Source organism: Saccoglossus kowalevskii, chromosome 15 (assembly GCF_978046115.1).
Source record: "Saccoglossus kowalevskii chromosome 15, keSacKowa6.1, whole genome shotgun sequence".
NCBI lineage: Eukaryota > Metazoa > Hemichordata > Enteropneusta > Harrimaniidae > Saccoglossus > Saccoglossus kowalevskii.
Genome location: NC_140655.1, coordinates 17,010,213 through 17,025,361, shown reverse-complemented (window position 1 = coordinate 17,025,361; position 15,149 = coordinate 17,010,213). Strand labels below are relative to the sequence as shown.

General features: G+C 30.5%; 1 protein-coding gene across 1 annotated transcript in view; it reads left to right on the top strand.

The window, feature by feature from the left end:
* Positions 1 to 478: 478 nt before the first annotated feature.
* Positions 479 to 15,149, top strand: part of LOC100370566 (uncharacterized) — a 42,502-nt gene continuing 27,831 nt past the window's right edge. Inside the window, exon 1 of the mRNA XM_085490512.1 lies at positions 479 to 579. The gene's annotated coding sequence lies outside the window, so the exon portion shown is untranslated. The remainder of the gene's footprint in view (positions 580 to 15,149) is intronic.

The window sequence follows — 15,149 nt, the reverse complement described above, 5'->3', positions numbered from 1 at the left end:
CTCACGTCTTTATTTGACTTCAAGTTAAATAGTCAAGTCACATTTATTTGGCCCGTGCACCTTCAACACAATTTTTTTGAAACCGATTACTACGTGAATCGACATGGCCGTGAATGAATGAATGAATGAATGAATGAATGAATGAATGAATGAATCAATCAATCAATCAATCAATCAATCAATCAATCAATCAATTAATGGGTCATTACGTGCTTGCAACATGTTCGAGTGAAAAATGGTCGAGGCAGAGGCGGTGGCACGAAATTCTGCTCACCATCCCATGCGACGAAGGCGCTATTAAATGGTCGCGCCGAAAAAAAATTATATCTAGACCCGCTGAAACGCTATTTCCTGCATTTTGATGGGGCACATTGGGTCGAGGACAAAGTAAGACACTGTGACTTGTTGAGTAAGAGCGCCATCAAGTGTTTTTCAAAACTTTACAATCTATGGTTATTTCGACAACTGGCTTAGGGAGCCCACTTCCGTGAAAGTGGTTACTGGGGATGGTACAGTTTCGTTGTATAGTTTTATTCTGTTGTATTGCCGTTCACAACACAGTGTGCACGGTGCTATAAGGTAAGTACCTGATGAAGATTGCATTGTAATGTGTATAGTTTTGACTTTAATGGAATTTGACAATACTACTGCAGTTGTATTAACGTGCCCGGGACCATGCTAGTAGAAAAAATCTTCGTTCGGGTTGAACCAATTTTTTTCTTCCAAGGAAATGGTTTGTACAGCTCATAATAACGTATTGTGAGTGCATTTTGTTCAGTTTTGTGCAAAAATACCAATCAACAATTAATTTTTATGTCCTCGTATGTTTGTTTATGTACTGCCAATTCCAATGTTGTTTGTTCTAATGTCAAACCCGGAAGTCAACTCTTTAAATATCAGCACATACTAGGCTGTGTATACAACTGGACGTCCATGGTATTCTACAACCAACCGTGACAATTTTATAATTTATTTTCTTAAACCGTGATCCGACGCCGGAGGTTTTACAAACTTGTTCTAAGGAATTACAATAAAAAAAAACAATAACGTTGCCGCGACTGGTATAGTAGTATGGTCGCTACAGGATTCACTAACTCAATTAGCGAACGCTAAAATACGATCACTTCTCATTGAGCCGCGTTAGTGAGCTATTAAACAATTGAAAACTCCCCGTCCGGTAGTATGTTTTGAATAATGGAATATGAATAGATAGAGAGATAGATATTTTACGTGACACTAAATGTGAGTGATCAATGCAAGCTGGGTTGTGCATATTGTCTATTTTGCATACTGTTAATATCTTTTGTTGACTTTTTGAGTGTATCAAATTGTTAAAGTGTCCTGGTCGTCATGTCTCATCATGTTTGATATGGTTCCTGTCTTGTTTATAGTGTCTATTCTAGTTTTATTTTTCACCCAGAGACTGCACAGCCATGCTGAATCCAGTGTCAATTATAGTTTTATTTTTCACCCAGAGACTGCACAGCCATGCTGAATCCAGTGTTTGTTCTAGTTCTATACTGTAAAAGGGTTAATTATTCACTGTGAACCCAGTGAATATGTAAAATTTAGCTTAGAACACATTATCTAAATGATAAAACCGTGAATGTGCTGAAATAAAACCCACTGAATATGTCTGAAATGGTAAGTCAGCGAAAATTAAACCCAGTGAAAATTAGTCATTTTACAGTATTTGATACAGAGACTTTATCTGCAGCCATGCTAGCTGAATCTAGTGTCTAGTCTAGGACATAATAAAACACGTAAAGTTTGATTATCAGTTTGAAAAAAAAGATAATTAAATCACTAGATGAATTAAAAACAGGCAGTCGTCGTGCCGCATCCTGTTCGATATGGGACTCATAGCGACATATACAACACGCGTAAAATACATTGTTTATTTACATGAAATTCAACACGTTTTGTGTGACAACCACCACGTTATAATATCTAAATTATATTCATAAATTTATGTTTTAGCATTGGACGGCATGGAAACCAAATCGGACCAATTATACTATCATGACTTAAATTGCTTTGTCAAAATGCCATCAGGAAATGGTCATAGCTCACTGAACTAATTGTTGCTACTTATTTTTTCGAGAAGGATTATGGCTTTAAAAATCCATCGTTATGGATGATGCTGCTAAAAATAAATATTTTTTGTTAGCTGTGTAATATATCGGGTTAAACCCTTTTGAGTTATACAGAGTGTGGATATTTTGGTGAATATTGTTCTGTTATAACAAACAAAATTCAGAGAATCAGTTTAGTTTAGTTTTGTTTATTTTATTTTTTTAATTTGTAAATCTTGAAAACTTGGAATTGAAAAAAATTAATAGATACAATAAAATAAAATAAAATATAAAATTAAAAGAATAGAAAAAACAGAATCGATTAAAATTAAATTAACAGAAAAGAATTGAAAAAATAGAATAGAATTGAACAAAAATAAATAAAAAAGAATAGAATAAAATAGAATAGAATAGAACTAACAAAAAGAATAAAATGAAATAGGTTTCATTCTAATATGTTAGTTTTATTCATCATAATAAAATGAAATAGAAATAGAAATAAATAAAATTAATAGAACAGAATGAAATGAACATAATTAAACAAACATAAGTAAAATTCAGATTTATTGAACTATAAGAGAGTCTATGACAATAACATGTAGTTTACAATATACAATTAAATAACAGGTGTATAAAACTTGGCTCACATGTTAGGTTACAATGTACAATTAAATAACAGGTGTATAAAACTTGGCTCACATGTTAGTTTACAATGTACAATTAAATAACAGGTGTATAAAACTTGGCTCACATGTTAGTTTACAATGTACAATTAAATAACAGGTGTATAAAACTTGGCTCACATGTTAGTTTACAATGTACAATTAAATAACAGGTGTATAAAACTTGGCTCACATGTTAGTTTACAATGTACAATTAAATAACAGGTGTATAAAACTTGGCTCACATGTTAGTTTACAATGTACAATTAAATAACAGGTGTATAAAACTTGGCTCACATGTTAGTTTACAATGTACAATTAAATAACAGGTGTATAAAACTTGGCTCACATGTTAATTTACAATGTACAATTAAATAACAGGTGTATAAAACTTGCCTCACATATTAGTTTACAATGTACAATTAAATAACAGGTGTATAAAACTTGGCTCACATATTAGTTTACAATGTACAATTAAATAACAGGTGTATAAAACTTGGCTCACATGTTAGTTTTAATACAATGTACAATTAAATAACAGGTGTATAAAACTTGCCTCACATGTTAGTTTACAATGTACAATTAAATAACAGGTGTATAAAACTTGGCTCACATATTAGTTTACAATGTACAATTAAATAACAGGTGTATAAAACTTGCCTCACATGTTAGTTTACAATGTACAATTAAATAACAGGTGTATAAAACTTGCCTGACATGTTAGTTTACAATGTACAATTAAATAACAGGTGTATAAAACTTGGCTCACATATTAGTTTACAATGTACAATTAAATAACAGGCGTATAAAACTTGGCTCACATGTTAGTTTACAATGTACAATTAAATAACAGGTGTATAAAACTTGGCTCACATGTTAGTTTATAATGTACAATTAAATAACAGGTGTATAAAACTTGCCTGACATGTTAGTTTATAATGTACAATTAAATAACAGGTGTATAAAACTTGCCTCACATATTAGGGAGGTTTTAGTACGATTTTATTCAAACACACTTTCAAGAAAGGAATTTCATAAAATTCTGGTAAATTATTTGTTGTGATTGACTGTTTTAAATTCTGGAAACAACAAATTTGTGGTACTCGAAAGAGATTTAAATGACTGTTAAATTTAGGTTTATTATAATAATCTGAGAAATCATAAGTTATAGTTTCCATGGAAACAACTTTAGGTATCTCTGACTTTAGCTTGCATATAATGTTAATGAATGTCCGTATAAATGTCTGTCTTATTTTCATCTTTGTCGTTACCATCATAATCTGTTTCTTATGGTTACAATATCTGAAGCATTTCTCTGATTTCCTTTAAATCTCGATATTACATTAATCATCGTGGTATGATATACTAAGTTGTTGACTGGTTGGCACCATCTATTAAACTCCATCCTCAGAGATTATCGTACAAGATGACAACTTACTGAGGGCCCCAGGCAAAATGTCAAGACTACCATCTTGATGGCCTAAGCTATTCTTTGACAGATGAGTGTCATTTTACATTATATAGTGTGTGTCATGCATTATATTTTCTAATGGTCGCCACTAGATGACAGATTTCAACGAAATTGTGACTACTCAACCCCTAGTTTTCACATGTGAAAAGAAACTTTGGATTTTGTTCAAAATTACATTGGACATTATGGAACCTCAGGCTTGATGCACGTAATTTTGTTTTTCAGATCGGATTCAAAATGAACGACTGGCAGCCATTTTGTTTTAATGAATGCGTTTCTAGTGCTATATCTCTGATATGCTTTGACTGATGTTCAAATTTTATATTTATTTATTATACATCATGTAATAGATGTACAGATGTATTGGTTTGACGATTTGATTCAAAATATTTCAATATTTCTCAATATGAACAAGTACTTGTACTACTGTAAAATACTTTATTTTCGCTTGGAATTAATTTTTGCTATTTTAGCTGAAGGAATGATTAATTGAAAAAAAAATCAAGCAGATATACTTTTTTTCTGTATTTTACATTCAACATAGATTTGATAACTAACTGAGACTGTGCCATGCATGGCTTGTTTTAAATAAAATGGTGTGGTCACTACCAAAGACTTAAAGCAAATGGTTTTCCACTTGTACAGCATGCAGAGTTAAAGCGGGGGAGTCATCACCTGCGCATGCGTCAGATGGCCATAGCGTGTCATTGTTTACAAACAAGCGTCTACCCATGAGCCTCTGCGTTCTTAGCGTGTGTTGATATTGTCGCTTGTCACTCAATTTCTGCGCATGCGCAGGTGACGACCCTCCCGCTTTAACCAATGTAGCAAACGTTTTTTTCTTAACCGATATCCTGAAAGAATTTTTTGATCTATGAAATTTGAGGTAGAATTCTACACAAAAGTAAAAATATTGTCCTTTTCTTTATTTTCACATATTTGTTATATCAGAATTAGGGAAATGAAATAAAAATATGGAGATATAAAAAGATGGAAAATCTATCAATAAAATACAGTAAAAATAGCATGTTTTGACTGTTTTAGGCCATTTACAATGTTTCTTATGGCATGGATATATAGTGTCTTACAAGGTACTTTTTCAGGTCTTACAAAGTACATTTGATGTCTAGAAGTATTACAAAATTGACAATAATTAATTAGTGTTTTTTTAACAGGGTAATGTGGTCATTGTGGTCTATGGAAACTGCTGCTTAAATGACATTTTATGCATAATACTGTTTTTTTCTCAAAAAAACAGATTGACAGTGAACCAAAAAAATTACATACTGTTGACTAATAATAAAACGAATAATTGTAGACAGGTTTTGACACAAAATATTAAAACTGGTGTATGCTCTAAAATTATGCGCACATGTAAAACAAAGTGTAGCTTAGTAGTACAAGCCACATTGTTGGAAATTTTTTTTTTTATTTTTTTACTTTAAATTAAAACATTTACAATCATAGAGCAGTCATTAAGTGAACCATGTGGGATACTGTCCAAGTTTTAACTTTTCACCACAGTTCACCCTCTTGTCATTGCAAATTCACAAAATAATCCCATTTATAGTCTGCACGTTTCTGCAGAAGATTTGGACAAAAATAGCCAACATTTTTTGAGTAAAAACTGAAAATTGACTCAAATTTTGTCTGTTGGTTTTAAAGTTAAGATTAATTTCCAGAAATATTGAAAAATATACAAGTGCAAACAAATTTGGATGAGAAAGTCTGGTGATTAAAAGGTTACAAAAACATGTGTTGGAATGTAATGAGCCCAGAAACTATAATAATAAAAATAAACTGTAGTAAAATTCAATAAAAATAATGTACTTAAATGAAATTACAAATTAATGTAATAATGTAACAAAATAGTACAACATTGCCTGTGTGTGGGACTGATACCCCTTATAAAATTTGTCTATGGCGTTCCGTGATGAGTTTGATAATGATCATTATTGAATAGGATTTGCTTAAACATTAAAACATTGAAACTGACAAGCGGAAAATCTCATCTTTTCGCTATATGCTGCTGATGAGGTGTCACCATGGTAACAGAGTAAACTGTCAAGGTACAATGTGACGCATATTTCTTGCCTGTTTACTACATTGCATCTACAGTGATAATCATTTTTCATTTTGTATCGTACAAAAATATTTAAAAAAATGTACACATTTTTATCGCTCAGTATTGTACCTTTAGCATTGATGGTCAATATAGATGGATGTGATAGGTTCTTGGAAGGCTGTGAAATGATCAAAGATTAGTATATAATCTGCTTATTGAAAATTAAAAAAAAGAACATGCTTTATGAACATGCATTGGGATGAACAAACTGCATCCTTCACAGACTTTCTCTCACATTCGTACGTTTAGAAGCGCACTTCTGCCTTTTGAGCTTGAGATCATTCTAACATTTTGCGAGAATCAATTAGAATTGACAACATGATCACATCACTTGTCTATCCTCCTCATATGGATCCTTGTTGAAAAGAATTGTTCGAAAAGGTGCAATTATTTAAGTAGTAAATTTCAACACCGATGAGTCTGTCTGTTGCTTTGTCATCAACAAATATTCAAGTCTCCAGATCGTCATGGTGACAAGAAGATGAGTTTAAAGAAAATATGGAATTAAGAACATCCGCTGTAACTTTAATGTAGACCATTAATGGGTATCAGTGTCATCGTGTAACATTGTATCGCTTGCTTTAATGTTGCAAGAATGGCTAAACTGGGATTAGATTAAGATGCAATCCTCCAATTATATCGTAGATTAGATGAGTTGATTATTTTGGAGGGAGATTAGCTATACAATGATGGGACAACATTCTACTGATGGCATTGAGTTAGCAGTGCATGCAATACATGCTGTATTAGTAGCACTTGCAGTTTTGCTCCTAGACATTCAGTAGCACATGATAGTCACAGATATAAATATTTGATAAAAATAATACTCAAGGGTTGTGACATGTTTCCATTGAAAATAAAAAGCAAAGTCATGGGTTTTTGTCAGGTAAGCTCTTATGTAATATATTACAACAAAATCTCTTAATTGGTTTAAATTTGAAGTCAATTCTAGTTGCTGTTACAATTACACTGATTGATGCATACAGATTCTTGGTATATCCGATCAAATCATTCAATTTAACTGCGGTCATATCCAGCTTTTGCAGATGGTCATCAGAGACGTCCACCGGATGACGACAATCGTTTGAGGATGATCAACTTTAGGGAAACAGTGTGAATCGGACAATGCTCTTGCTTGAAACAAAGAAAAATAAATTCACTAATTTCTATTAAAGTATTACCGTCTTTAGTTTATGTGCTAGATGGAAAGGTTTCTCATGCTCCATAATAAGATAAGTACATATTAAGAAGATACACAGTATGTAACTTGTGTTTGTAACTTTTACTATTTTGTTTCTTTTATCATGAGAAGATTAAAGTGTACCACAAAAAGTCTCATTGTGGTTTTTCAGGGTAATAAAACACTTAACAGCCAGATGGGGACTGTAATTTCTTGATATCCACTTCTGCCTATATAGTCTAATAATAATAAGTACATGTATATCTGATTGATACGTTACAAGCAAATAGAAAGTCAGGTAAATTGGAACATACTGTAAAAAAAAAAGGGTTAACTATTCACTGGGTTTTAATTTCTCTTATTTCGCCGCTAAATTAAAACCCAGTGAATATGTAAAATTGAGCATAGAACACATAATCTAAATGATAAAACCATGAATTTAAAACCCACTGATTATGCCTGAAAGTGTAAATCAGCGAAATTTAAACCCAGTGAAAATTAGTCATTTTACAGTAGTAGCAAATAAAAAACATCATATTGTCAGATTTAGATCATATCATCTTGGCATGCCAGGTGTAGTTTATAGTGATACAGTCGCCATGTGTGCAACATATCATGTTGATGTGGGTCCCATGTGACATGGACGAGTGTAATAAAATTTATTTGTTGACACATGTTGCCGAACATCTCATATTTGTGTCTGGTAAAAAAATATCGTATACATGTACATTAATATGATGGGACATTTGCTGTTAGTGTTTTCATTAAAAACAGTTATTTAACTTTCCAATATGTTTGCAAGCCAAAATGTTGATACATACATAATTTTATTATTTTTTTATAATTTCTTTGTTATTTTGTGATAGATAAATGTAATTTCCCATTAGCTACCTATCTTAAACAATATTTCGACAAAATAGGTGAAATAGTTATATAGGATTATATTGGTGAAGGTAACAAAAAAATGACTTCGGTTCTCAAAAATTTGTGCATATCGGGTACCCTGTTTTATCTCAACAAATTATTTGAGTTATTCGTATATCTATTTTTAGCTCTGATGTCATCAAAGACTAGATTGCATGACAAAATAGAATAGTTGTATTACTGATTGTCCGTCCGCTGTCGTCGCTTACCTTTAGACTTAACTTCATCTTAAATCTTTAAATCAGAAACTAAATTCAATTTAGCTCTATAGGGTAATTGATACCTCACCTCCTCTTCTGCTTCATGACCATATCTGTAATTTTTTAACAAATATTTTTTGATATTTTATAAACCGTGAGTAAAATTGCTTCGCTATGTTTCATGAAAGTACTTTGGATATTTCTCTCTTCCACATTTATTCATGACTGCCTGTATACAAGATATATCTATTTTTAGTAAAAAATATTCTATTTTCAACTTTCACTTGAAAAAATGATTTATTAGATAATGTAGCATCTTATAATGTAGGTATCTTGGGGAGAGGGGGGAGGGGTGACCTCACTCAGATTTGTTAGATATTAGAATTGAATCTTTCTTTTTTTGGCTAATATTTTCTTGTCATCTTTGTGTAACTCTTTGAGCACCAAAATTGTCCCTGCCAAAATGCGTATTTTTTAATTTTTAAATAATTTGTCATTGGCTACAGAACTTGTTGGTGTAATTTGGTTAAAATTAAACATTTGTTAAAGATAAAACAGTTACTAAAGACATTTATATCATATAATAACTAAACTTTGATAGCTTAAATAGTATTTTTCCGAATTTTGACTTAGATATATTGCTGCTTTGTATTGTAAATTTATTACAATTCATGTTGTATTATTTCATAAAGAGACCTTGAGGTATGTATTAATTGAGGAACAAGAAAATTACTTAATTTTTCATGTTATTAATAATAACTTCATAATTTATTTTTGATTGAAAATGATACTTCTTATTAAAACCACTATTTACACTAATATAAAATGCTTTTTTTCTCGCTATTTCTGCTGAAGGGATGACTCAGTGAAAATAAAATCCAAAATATACCCATTTTCCTATAATTTAGATTCAACTCATCATGAATCAGTGAAAATAAAATCCAAAATATACCCATTTTCTTATAATTTAGATTCAACTCATCATGAATCAGTGAAAATAAAATCCAAAATTTACCCATTTTCTTATAATTTAGATTCAACTCATCATGAATCAGTGAAAATAAAATCCAAAATATACCCATTTTCTTATAATTTAGATTCAACTCATCATGAATCAGTGAAAATAAAATCCAAAATATACCCATTTTCTTATAATTTAGATTCAACTCATCATGAATCAGTGAAAATAAAATCCAAAATATACCCATTTTCTTATAATTTAGATTCAACTCATCATGAATCAGTGAAAATAAAATCCAAAATATACCCATTTTCTTATAATTTAGATTCAACTCATCATGAATCAGTGAAAATAAAATCCAAAATATACCCATTTTCTTATAATTTAGATTCAACTCATCATGAATCAGTGAAAATAAAATCCAAAATATACCCATTTTCCTATAATTTAGATTCAACTCATCATGAATCAGTGAAAATAAAATCCAAAATATACCCATTTTCTTATAATTTAGATTCAACTCATCATGAATCAGTGAAAATAAATCCAAAATATACCCATTTTCCTATAATTTAGATTCAACTCATCATGAATCAGTGAAAATAAAATCCAAAATATACCCATTTTCTTATAATTTAGATTCAACTCATCATGAATCAGTGAAAATAAAATCCAAAATATACCCATTTTCTTATAATTTAGATTCAACTCATCATGAATCAGTGAAAATAAAATCCAAAATATACCCATTTTCTTATAATTTAGATTCAACTCATCATGAATCAGTGAAAATAAAATCCAAAATATACCCATTTTCCTATAATTTAGATTCAACTCATCATGAATCAGTGAAAATAAAATCCATAATTTACCCATTTTCCTATAATTTAGATTCAACTCATCATGAATCAGTGAAAATAAAATCCAAAATATACCCATTTTCTTATAATTTAGATTCAACTCATCATGAATCAGTGAAAATAAAATCCAAAATATACCCATTTTCCTATAATATAGATTCAACTCATCATGAATCAGTGAAAATAAAATCCAAAATATACCCATTTTCTTATAATATAGATTCAACTCATCATGAATCAGTGAAAATAAAATCCAAAATATACCCATTTTCCTATAATTTAGATTCAACTCATCATGAATCAGTGAAAATAAAATCCAAAATATACCCATTTTCCTATAATTTAGATTCAACTCATCATGAATCAGTGAAAATAAAATCCAAAATATACCCATTTTCTTATAATTTAGATTCAACTCATCATGAATCAGTGAAAATAAATCCAAAATATACCCATTTTCCTATAATTTAGATTCAACTCATCATGAATCAGTGAAAATAAAATCCAAAATTTACCCAATTTCCTATAATTTAGATTCAACTCATCATGAATCAGTGAAAATAAAATCCAAAATTTACCCATTTTCCTATAATTTAGATTCAACTCATCATGAATCAGTGAAAATAAAATCCAAAATATACCCATTTTCCTATAATTTAGATTCAACTCATCATGAATCAGTGAAAATAAAATCCAAAATATACCCATTTTCCTATAATTTAGATTCAACTCATCATGAATCAGTGAAAATAAAATCCAAAATATACCCATTTTCCTATAATATAGATTCAACTCATCATGAATCAGTGAAAATAAAATCCAAAATATACCCATTTTCCTATAATTTAGATTCAACTCATCATGAATCAGTGAAAATAAAATCCAAAATATACCCATTTTCCTATAATTTAGATTCAACTCATCATGAATCAGTGAAAATAAAATCCAAAATATACCCATTTTCCTATAATATAGATTCAACTCATCATGAATCAGTGAAAATAAAATCCAAAATATACCCATTTTCTTATAATTTAGATTCAACTCATCATGAATCAGTGAAAATAAAATCCAAAATATACCCATTTTCCTATAATTTAGATTCAACTCATCATGAATCAGTGAAAATAAATCCAAAATATACCCATTTTCCTATAATTTAGATTCAACTCATCATGAATCAGTGAAAATAAAATCCAAAATATACCCATTTTCCTATAATTTAGATTCAACTCATCATGAATCAGTGAAAATAAATCCAAAATATACCCATTTTCCTATAATATAGATTCAACTCATCATGAATCAGTGAAAATAAAATCCAAAATATACCCATTTTCTTATAATTTAGATTCAACTCATCATGAATCAGTGAAAATAAAATCCAAAATATACCCATTTTCCTATAATTTAGATTCAACTCATCATGAATCGGTGAAAATAAATCCCTAGACTCAAAAAGTCATTTCAGAACACATAATTTCAGCTATGATTATATTACATAACACTACTGGTTTGTGTTCCTTGAATGTGCCATACAATAAATATACAGTTTTTTCTTGACATAATTGTTCTCAAATTTTAGCTAATATTTTCCGCCAAATTTTGTTTAAATGTACTTTTTTGTTCTACATGTACTTTGACTTTTATCTAAAATTATATGGTTACCAAACATGAGGTACTGTAAAATGACTAATTTTCACTGGTTACAATTTTGCTGATTTACCATTTCAGGCATATTCAGTGGGTTTTAAATTCACGGTTTTATCATTTAGATAATGTGTTCTATGCTAAATTTTACATATTCACTGGGTTTTAATTTAGCACATTTTTCAGTCAGCGAAATAAGCAAAATTAAAACCTAATGAATAATTATCCTTTTTACAGTATACCTAAAAACAAATCACAGTAATTACTGATAACCTTGTATTCTAGGCTAAGTTATTGTACAGTGAATTCCATGGAACAATAATGAATTATTTGTTCATTGTTAAGAAAACTTCATGTTGAAATTAGTGTTATTGTAAACATTGTTTGTACAAAATAGATATGAACAATCTAAATTAAAACTTGAAACGGGAAATAATTTTAGTTATAATTTATGAGGCGGCACCAATTAATTTTAGAGTAGAATAACTGCAGAAATAACTATCAGAGTAGCATCAACCCTCTGCTGCAGCTTGGAATGATAGAAAGTGATATTCACTCTCCTCTGCTGATGTCAAACTAAGAGAAAATATTGTGGGATTATAAATAAATATATCATATCGTCGATTCATTGGGAATATTATATGAATGTAAGACACAATCCAACATGTTTTGTAGAATATTGAACAAATCCAGCAATACAAAAAATATGGATAAAAAGTTCTGAATTGTTAACTGGACAAACAGTATTGCAAATTAAAAAAAAATTATAAATTAATTTTTGACCATTAATTTCAACAGCAACAAATTATTATTGATATTTGACAGTCATTTATCATATAAAAAGTCAATTCGGTTTCCATGGCAGTTACAGAAATGTAATTGAAAAATTTAATGACAAACATTCCTTTCTTTGGAGAGTATAATTACTATGATATATTCATTATTTTAATTCTATGAGAAGAATAATTAGATATAATGGGTAGATAACAATGAAACAGTATCCAAGAATGAGTTCTACCAACAACATAGGACTGAATGTGTATGTAAATCGACTGAATTTTCCACTGGCTGTGAAATAACAAAAACTAGAATAACTCTCAGAAATGAGTCTCCCCCCACAGACTGATTTTACTTCCCATTCTCGGGTATTATGAATATTTGTTAGTATGCTATATTGTTATACATCTGTCATCGCAACGCCATAAGTTACAGCGTGCCGTATTTTTACGGTCTTCGTGCATATTTTGAGGTATCCTCATAATAACCTTGTATTATGCTTACTTTAATATTTTAACTGCATAGAAATTTATATCAAATTACAAGATGATATTAAACCTCAACAATGTGAAAAACGGCCATGGTGGCCAAACTAAGAAAAGTGTGAATTGTCACATGCGCTTTTTCCCTGTGAAGTTTATTCAATTTATTCTTTGTAGGCAGAATACGTGGGAAAATTTAGATTTGTGGCAATATTGAAATCAAGCTGCGCTAGCTTTGATCTGGCTTAAAGGGGAACCACTCTATTCGATGGATTGTACCACGTGCTCATGGGTAATTAACTCCGCCTCTGTCCACTAAGTAAATGAATGCTTATTATGCTCGCTTACTCAAACTGTGATTGACAGACATTTTGCATACATTAGCCGCCATTTTAAACTCGTGATTTTTTACTTGTCGCGGCACGTTTCGACCAAAAACAACAACTTTATACATCAAAAGCCCAACCAGATGAGTGTAATCGCCAGCGTACATATTCATGCCCCCGTAGAATTGTATTTGATCTCTAAACATCGTAAATGGCTCATTTCCTGCAGCTTCCACCATGATGTGAGCGGTTTGGTTTGGATTAGCATACTAATTGCGGAGGCAATATTGCCCCTATTTATATTATTATTATTTATTATTATCTTTTATTTCAGGACAAGCCCATATATAAGTGAGAAAAAAAATATTAACAAATTACACAGTATGCCTTAAATAAAATCGACCACGCCACATTTGCCATATACGTGATTTAAAAAATATACCACTAGATAATAAATTGATTAAAACAGAGTTCGTACTCAACAAAATACGTTGCGAAAAACATTTTTCTAAGTTTAACCTGAAAATCCACAACATGTAGTCTGGCGAAAGTCTTTGTTATACTACTATTAAAAGAATGAGAAACATTACATATAATTCTAAGAGCGTTGTTATACGCAACACGAATACGATTAAAATCTGCCACAGTAAAATCTGACCATAGGTAACTACAATACAAATTTGAACAATAACTACGAAATAGCGTACACTTAACAGGAAGAGAACATTTACTAAATTTACGTAGTAAAAAGTTGGCTCGAGCAAACAATCCATGTATTTGTTTTCTCATACATGTCTTTTCCGTCCTGGGTAAAATGATATCCTAAATAACAGTACTGACTAACAAATTGTAGTCGCTTGCCATTAAGATAAACATTGGGAACTCGTTTAATGCCACACTGGAATGGTAAATTATACATACAGACAGATTTCTTAAAATTGAATAAAATATCAAATTCATTGGCATAATTCGCACACTTCTTTACAAGAAAATTCAAACCCTTAATAGAAGGAGAAACCAAAATAAGGTCGTCAGCATAAAACATATGGTTGATGAACAAATTGTAAATTTCAAGTCCAACCGAAATATCACCAAGCTCATTATACAAGTTAAAAAGAAAGGGAGATAAAATACCCCCCTGTCTAACCCCATTAGAAACTCCAAACGAGTCTGACATAACAGAACCCCATTTAACATAGAATTGCTGAGAATTATACCAATACATCAAAAGTCTTACAATAAATAATGGAACATGACGTTCAATAAGCTTTTTAAAAAGATACCAATGATTGACACGATCAAAGGCCTTCGACGCATCCATGAAACATAAAAACACAGGACTATTGTGAGATTTATAAAAATCAATAATTTCCTTAACAACATAAACGCACATGTCCGTGGAATGGTTCGACTTGAAACCAAATTGAAAATCAGTAGTAGTTATAAAATCCTCCAA